Here is an 8,389-nt window from a genome sequence, read left to right on the forward strand (position 1 = left end):
CTCACAACAGCCTCACATAGCACAAAAACAGTGTCATACTGTTTATCTGTGTCAGGCTGGGTGATGCCCCTTTCCCAATTTACATAATATATTTTTCAGTTTTAAATTTACGCTTATATGTCGTCAAATGTCTGGCGAGTAAAACAAAAATGTACTAGCCAATGGCGATTCTCCAAAGTTTCCGAATGGGTTGCAAATTTTAATCAGCAGCCAAAATCATCACAAATAGTGATGTCAAAAGTACCGGTACCAAGTTAATACTCAAATAAAAAAGATGTAATGATACTGGTGTTTCTGCATTACCGGTACTACTGAGCACAGACTCAATTCGGTCCCCAAGTGCTGTCTGACTGAAAGACTGCTGCTTAAAAATCCTCACACGCTCATTTGAGCGCATGTTCTGATACTCCTTTTACACAGAAATGGACAACTAATTAAATTAAAATTATGATATGTCCTAGTGTTATTATTAATCCTCAAATGAGTGTGATTTAATTAAATAAATGTAGTCTACATGTACTGCTCGCTGCAAAGATAATATGTGAAGCTGCTCATATGCTGAAAACACCATATTTTGAGTAGATTAAAGGGTGCTCATTTATTGTGACGCGCGCAGTGCCTGCAGACTTATATATATATATATATAATCAAATTGCAGCATTTTGCGCTTCAATAATTACACTGGGCCATTTAACCAACGTCTTATCCGGAAGTGTGAAACTTCCATCAAAATCACTGACCCAGAAATGCCTTCACGTCAAAATAAAAGATCAATTCAGAATAAAAGCCTGAAGTGTGAAATTTAAAACATTGCAACAGAAATATACTACTAGTGTTTAGTAAAATGTATTTTATTATTATTATTGTTGTTATGTTTAACCTGTATCTTACAAGCTAGAGTGCTGTTGTACTGAAAAGTTTTCATCAATGTTTTCATTTATAATATGATGCTCTGTTGTGCAGCAATTTATTTAACAAAAAATAAAACCAATCTCGGGTTTTAGATTATGTTGTGAGGACATTTTATTAAAGCACTCCATTAAAAAAAATATTGTTTAGTTGAAAATTTGATTGAAGTTTGTATTCATTTGATTAGATAACATTTTTATAATGAAATTGAATTAAACTTTAAACCATGGAATTCAGAAAAAAATGTGAATTTGGGACTATTTTTAAACTTATTTCATAGGCTCCACCTTAAAAACTTGAAGCAATGTTTACATGAGGAAGCATGCTATTGTTTTAATTAATTATTTACATTTAAATGTAACATTTTAATAGCCTAAAGGAGTGTGTTCAACAGCATATTACCCTACTTTTTCTATGGTATTGAAACTGGTATTGAGAATCGTGAAATTTTACTGGTATCAGTACCGACCACTGAAATTTTGGTATTGTGACAACACTTATCACAAATATTCAATATAATCGCACACTCCTCCTACATCTGTTCAGAGGATAAACATACCACAAAAGGAATGCATTTTCATTTACTGATGACTCGCAACATAAAAGTAAAACTCAAACTAAAGACTTAATCTTTTAACAGGGTTTTGGAGTGCTGAGTCAGAGTACATGATTGAACATTCCTAAATCAAAATCAAACTGCATTGCTGCCTACAGCAATCAATACAGTATACATTTAAAACAGCCACTCAGATTTAGAGTTTTTACCTATTGTCTCATTTCCAAGCATCTACCTCTAATAGTCATTCTGCCTCCTCCCAGCTCTGTTACAGCATCAATGGGACAGTGTGTGCCAGCCTCTGCTACTATATTTGTAGGAGGAAACAGAGGTCAGCTTTGAGCTAACTTAAAACACTCTGCCTTGTGCCTGACAGCCTGTCACATCACATCACTGTACATGCAAGAGAAAAGCTCTAAATCATCAGCATTCAAGTAACTACAACCAGAGCGTATTTAATTCAATCCACTCTTCACTCTCTTAAACTGCTCCACTGCATTTTGTCTTAAAATCCAGGTAATAACAGGACAACTACATCACAATGAGTCAGGCTGTCAGTGAGCCATCCAGAGAATCTTATTTCCAAAATGGAAAAGGATAAGACAGGATGGTGACAGATAACTCAATAAGAAGCCACAGAAAGAGAGAGACCCCCAAATAAATTTTCATCTCTTCTTAGCTCTCCATTACTTTTTTTCTTTCACTTTTCTTGCAGATTTCTCAGATCTATGAATCGTTCTAAAGTCAACTCTCCTATGGTGTATGACTTGTGGTTGACTGATATGAGTTTTTAAATGGCCAATGCACACAGTTTATCAATATCTAGAGAGCATGGTGGCCGATGGCCAATACAATGCCAATTAAATTACATCAAATGAGATGAACACAAAATAATGAACACAAACACATGAACACAAAATAAAAATTTGCTAAATTGAAAACTTATTTTACACAATATCCACAAAATTCATTAAAGAAAAGAAAATGATCCATTGACGAGGCTGTCAGTAGAGTTTGGAACTGATACAAGGAGTAATACTTCTGTTAATCACCTAAGCAGACATGTTATTATCCAACGCCAATAATCTCAAAATGGCCAAAATGATACTCCATATCAGCCTAGGCGATACATATTGGTCTATCACTACACTCCATTGACAAAAAATAGTACATTAATTGTCAATTTTATTCAGAGAACTATGTAAAGATGGCAGTGGGAACACAGAACATGAAACCAACACAGACGTTGGGTCCTCACCAAAAGCTCGTGTGTGAAAACGGCCTTCCATCATATTTGATTGCAGTGTTAGGGATCCTTTCTATTAGAAACTTTTCAGACAATATTAAATCCCTAAAAATGTGTCAAACAAAAATCAGTAGCACATGTTTCTAAACATGATGGACTGTATCTACTAGTAGTGCCCGACCAATATTATTACAAAATATAATATTTAAAAGTCTGGTTTTCCACCGTTGAAAGTTTCCCCTGAACTTGTATAGCAGAATACAGTGTAACACTGCTGCCGCTGTTTATCTCTCAACTCGGCAGGTGTAAATGCTTTTTGTTTTACAGCCTACCGCTAATTGACTGGCAGTATTAAAACAGTCAGCATTTGACTGATAATAAACAGTACTGATGTTTATTTAGCTATAATTTTAAGTTATTCTTTATTTAAATAGTCAGCAACTGATTGATACTGAACATACAGTACTGATGTTAATTTAGCTGTTTATTGTATTTTTATTTATTCTTTATTTTCTCAGTGTTCATTTCTAGAATTTGTTGACAATGTATAATAGTAATGTTAAATATTCTTTGATAAAAATATTTGTTTAAGAAAGAAGCTTTCTGAGTACCTTTGCATAGTCATATTGGTGTAAAATCGGTGCACAATCCACATAGAAAAGATCTGTTTTTATTCCAGCTCAAAAATTAACTATATCGGCCACCATATCGGTAATCGGTGAATTTTCCCCCACTAAAATTGGTATCGGTCTCAAAAATCCCATAATGTTCGGGCTCTAGTATCTACTGTATATTACCCACACTCTTTAGATGTCCAGCCAAATGCACAGCTTGATGCTTTAAAGCTATCATAAGCCAAAAGTGTGGGAACAAATTCCTCAATCAACACATCATTAACTGCCTGTACCTTCCTCTGGGACTCTAGATCAACAAATAAGTTCTCATCTCCAGTCCTGACCTGCATGAAACGAGAGACCCGGTGCTGAATGTTTTTTTTCTTCTGGCCCGGCAGGCTCTCATCCCGTCTCTCTGAGTGAGTTAATTAGGTCAAAGAAGGGCTGTCTGTACGACCCATGCTAAACAACACAAGGGACACAAGGATGATCAGAATCTTGCTGGGCTCTCTAGCTGGGCAGCTTGGGTCTGGCTTGCTCAGCACAGACACTGAGTTGCAATTGCATTTGGAATGCGGGATACATCTATAGAGCCCCTTTTGCATGCATTTACGAGCATTGTAGCATATTTATAGGGCCCTATGATTTCCAAGATATGGAAAACACGGACAGAAATCGCAGAATTCAGTCATAAAAACTGAATTAACAATAAAATGCAGACTATCATGGAATTTGACATAATTGGGATAAAACCGAGGTATTAATGCACAAATAATGAAATAAAAATCATGATATGTCCTAGTGTGATGATTAAACCACAAAAGGTTGCGATTTAATGAAATAAATATACAGTCTCTATGTGCTGCATGTTTCAAAATAAATGTGTGAAGCTGGCCACACACTGAGAACAATGCATTGGTCCCTTTTAAGGCTAAATAGTCTCTGGTCATTAGCATCACGCGTGCTCTGTGTAGCAGATGACACAAAGCAGATAACTTTTTAACCTTGAAGCATGCAGCACATGCAGACTGTAAATTGTAAAACAAACAGAAAATGTAAAGGCTTCATGCCAAAATAAAAGCTCAATTTAATCAGAAGTGTGAAATTGAAGAAATTGCGACAGAAAAATATCACTACTAATAGGACTGGGTAAAAATATTAAAAAAAAAAAAAAAAAAAGCTTAGGGCTGAAATACTTGCATCTAATAACAGTCACTCATCAGTTGACGACAATTCCACCAGTTTCACTATTTAAAAACATGTTTCTCTTAACACACCAGGTTACATAAAAGTAAAAATGAATTTTAATCAGCTTTAAAACACTAGTTGTAGAACAACACCTTCCCATTAAGAAAAGACTGCATGCTGGTACATGACAGACTACTGACACAACCTTTCCTGCATGTCTTAGTGTCCAAGAAACCATAACCCTCCCAGTGTTAGAGCGGTGTAGACAGAAGGCCCCAGGTCAAACCTGTACACCATAATCTTAGAAGTTTATTTTGGTAATCTGTTTCAATTTATTTCAATATTTCTATTTCTCTCTACTGACAAATTAACAGTAAGGTTTTAGGCCCAATAAAGGTTCTTTGATCCTCTTTGTAGTAATTCAATAACCCCCATCACTGACAGAAAGTAAGATCCAAACCAGATGTCCATCAGATCTCCTAGGAGGGTTCCAGGTCTACAGAGATTCAGACTCTATAGTACGGCCCAGGTGTATTCTCCCTGTGCTTTGAAGCCAAAAGTGTGTAATTTCTGTGGCACTAGAGTCACCAAACGGAATTGCAAATATACTGATATGTTTTTGTTTTCAAATCAACCTATGAAATGCTTATAGTTGCATATTGAACTGAGATAAGAGAAATAATTTTCCTTATTTAAACATTAAATTATTCAATTATTTAAACAATGAAAAATAATTAAACACTTCAGATATACATAGTCTTTAAGTCATATGTCAGTGTGCTGATCGAGACAACACCACATTACCCTGAGTGGGTGCGATTGTGTGTGTGTTCACACCAGGTCAGCTTGACATTACACTAATCCTTCTGTCAAGTAGACCTCGTTTCCAACTTCCTGACACTTCCTGAAGCTGGTGTAATACAGTGATAAACATAGTCACACAGGAATGATCTAATCTGTGAATTACACAAATAATGGTGCAAAAGTGAATTAGTGAAACCTGCCGAGATAGACAACAAATAAAGCAACAAAGCACATGTTCAGTGGTTATCACATCTCACTGTTGGGCTACGCATTCCTCCATTTATGCTACTGGTAATATTCAGAAAGGAATGTGTGGTACATCATATGATTAGACATGAGGGAATGTTGAAACACCCATAGGCTTCCAAAAGCAAGAATCAACAACATGATTTGTACTAAAGGACTCAAAAAGACATGTAATGCTGGTCTGAAACCAACCTGTTGAATCATGAGATATTTGATTGCTGTCAACATTTTAAAAAGCCCCATCATCTAAATAAGACAGTCCTGAGATGCAATACTCTTTCCGCATTAGTCCTCCAATGTTAAAAAAAATAAGACCTTAAGTTGATTACCAGTTTCATGTAATCAATAAGAAAAAAATGAATGAGCTTGTGATTCATTTGTCTTATTGCTCTATAGAATTAGATTTAAATTTAGATATAATTCTTTTTATTTAAAAAGTACCTATATTTTAAGAACCCATATCCAATTACATTATACAACAGGTCAAAAGTGGACACAAAATTATAGAACAACAAAAAAAATTTTGGCTAATAGGAGGGGCACTTGGTTCTTTTATAGAACAGCCAATCACATTTGTCTAAATGCTGATTTGTTCAGAATGAGATCTGATTGAACTACCTGGTCCTGCAGTTGAAATGCAACATGGTCAGACATTGGGTAAAATTAAAAGAAACATGGGCAACCTCATTATGGACACACACCACAATGAGAAAACAAAAAGTGCTGCTCCGAAACCAACCTGTTGAATAATTAGATATTCAACTGCTGCGGACATCTTAAAAGCACCATCCAAATGAGCTATGAGGGGTATTTTAGAATGTATTCTAATCTATGATCAGAGTTAGTCAATTCAAGCATTATCAATTCAAGCTAAGTAATAGAACAATTAGACTTCAAGTTGATTAGAAGTTTTATGTAACTAAAGGAAAGTGTGTTACTACCTTACTACTACCAATAAATGCCAAAATTGCACATAAGGCTATTTGGACTAAGAAATATTTAATGGGAGGAGCTCTATGATCCTTCATAGAAGAGCCAATCACATTCGTCTAAACGCGAATTGGTTGAAATGACACGATTAAACTACCTTCACAACAGTATTACGCGTTTTCAAATAAAACAGTTGCGCGCGAGGGTTTATTGTGCTCTAATAACAAATACAACAGCTCCGAAGTTTGTATAGATATTTCCCCGCTGAGGAAATATTTTAAATCTATTTTAATGGAATGGAATTGTCTGAGATACTTTGTAACTGATACATATTTTCCTGCTAACGTCACAGAGAGTGAGGCGATACTTCGTAACAATTCGAACGATATTCTTAAACCGCCTCGCGAGCTATTTAAATCTGGCCTACAGTGGAAAAAAGGAAATAAATCACGAATGAAAGTGTGTAATGCACATGTATTCACATGGCTCCTTCTTGAAGAAGCATGACACAAATTGAACCGAAGCTTCGCGCTGATTTATAGCGGTTTTTAACACACATTTAGTAGTTAAATCGTATTACTGTCGCCAATGGAAAGAGACTCTTATATATATTTCTGTATTGACTCGATGTATTTTTTTCCTCTTTTCCCTCCTCCCTCCTCCATTGCTTGCTGGCGCAACAGCATTTCATTTCAACAGCCTTCCGTTCCGTGCACATATTGAGCAATATCAAATTTATTTACCTTTCTTCTAGTTTGTTTGGACCAGTGTGGAAGTATACAGACCGTTACTGTGCAATATATAGAAATATGTACACAAACCCCCCCACACTATCAATGGGCTGTGTCCGCGCAGTTCAGAACAGACTCCTCAGCTGAGGTTGAATCACTTTGAAAAAGCTCCTTACCTTCTCGCACAAGAGGTTTGTCCAGTTTAGGGAGATGTATGTGCCAGTATTTCTTGTCGTAGACGGACCGTTATCACTTTCAGACCGTTATTTGCGAGGAAAGCCTTCTTTGGAGTACTTCTGTCGTTTTTTTCCCTCTCTTTGCCAGCTCTGCCAGTAGCTCCTCGAGCCAGGGCGCTTCAAGTGACGTAACGAACCGGGATGCGCGCGCCCGTCACTGGCCTCCATGACCGTCGTGACGTGCACGAGCGTCTCTGTATTTCTAATGCGAGGTGGCACCACATACAGAATGTCATGTACTATGCTGGGTATATGTACAGTTTGAGGTGTACTGTATATGAGTAGTGTGGAAATGGATGTTGATGAATCTACATCGTTTAATACAGCTTATCAATTAAGATGTATTATTAAAACAATATGATCCAAAATGACATTTTGCCCACATTGCCACATCTAAATATATTTTCTTCATTCAGTTCTTTAGAATCGACAAAACTCTTATTTGTATTAAGGAATCTGTAGCCGTGTAGGGATTCGACTTTATTAGACTTATGATCTTTGGTATGCAGTGAATGTTTAATCAATGAATTTAACTGTATTTAATTGCTAATATCAACAAAAGGTTTCCGAATGGAACACGTTTTATTCCTGTCATTTCGGTCATAATTGTCATAATTCAGGCTATATTTATAACTGAATACCATTTAGCAATAGGACTTAATCTGTTTTATGGCCATTGGTTTTCATACACTATATTGGGTTTTTATTATTTGGGGAAATTGTTTATATTAATTTTGATATTATTTACATTTTTGAATAATTATTTAAACATAATAGCACACAACTACTTTATTTTATTTTTATTTATTTATTTTTTTGGTTTATTTAGTTGTCCTTTTTTGTAACTGTTATTTTATACAGTTTGTGTACTGTTACTATATACAGTATATCTTATATGAATTTTTAGATTCATTTTTATTGCATTGTAT

General features: G+C 35.5%; 1 protein-coding gene across 1 annotated transcript in view; it reads right to left on the minus strand.

The window, feature by feature from the left end:
- Positions 1-7,557, minus strand: part of LOC127435251 (ELKS/Rab6-interacting/CAST family member 1-like) — a 294,247-nt gene extending 286,690 nt beyond the window's left edge. Inside the window, exon 1 of the mRNA XM_051688552.1 lies at positions 7,401-7,557. The gene's annotated coding sequence lies outside the window, so the exon portion shown is untranslated. The remainder of the gene's footprint in view (positions 1-7,400) is intronic.
- Positions 7,558-8,389: the final 832 nt, after the last annotated feature.

The sequence above is a fragment of the Myxocyprinus asiaticus genome, chromosome 45 (assembly GCF_019703515.2).
Source record: "Myxocyprinus asiaticus isolate MX2 ecotype Aquarium Trade chromosome 45, UBuf_Myxa_2, whole genome shotgun sequence".
NCBI lineage: Eukaryota > Metazoa > Chordata > Actinopteri > Cypriniformes > Catostomidae > Myxocyprinus > Myxocyprinus asiaticus.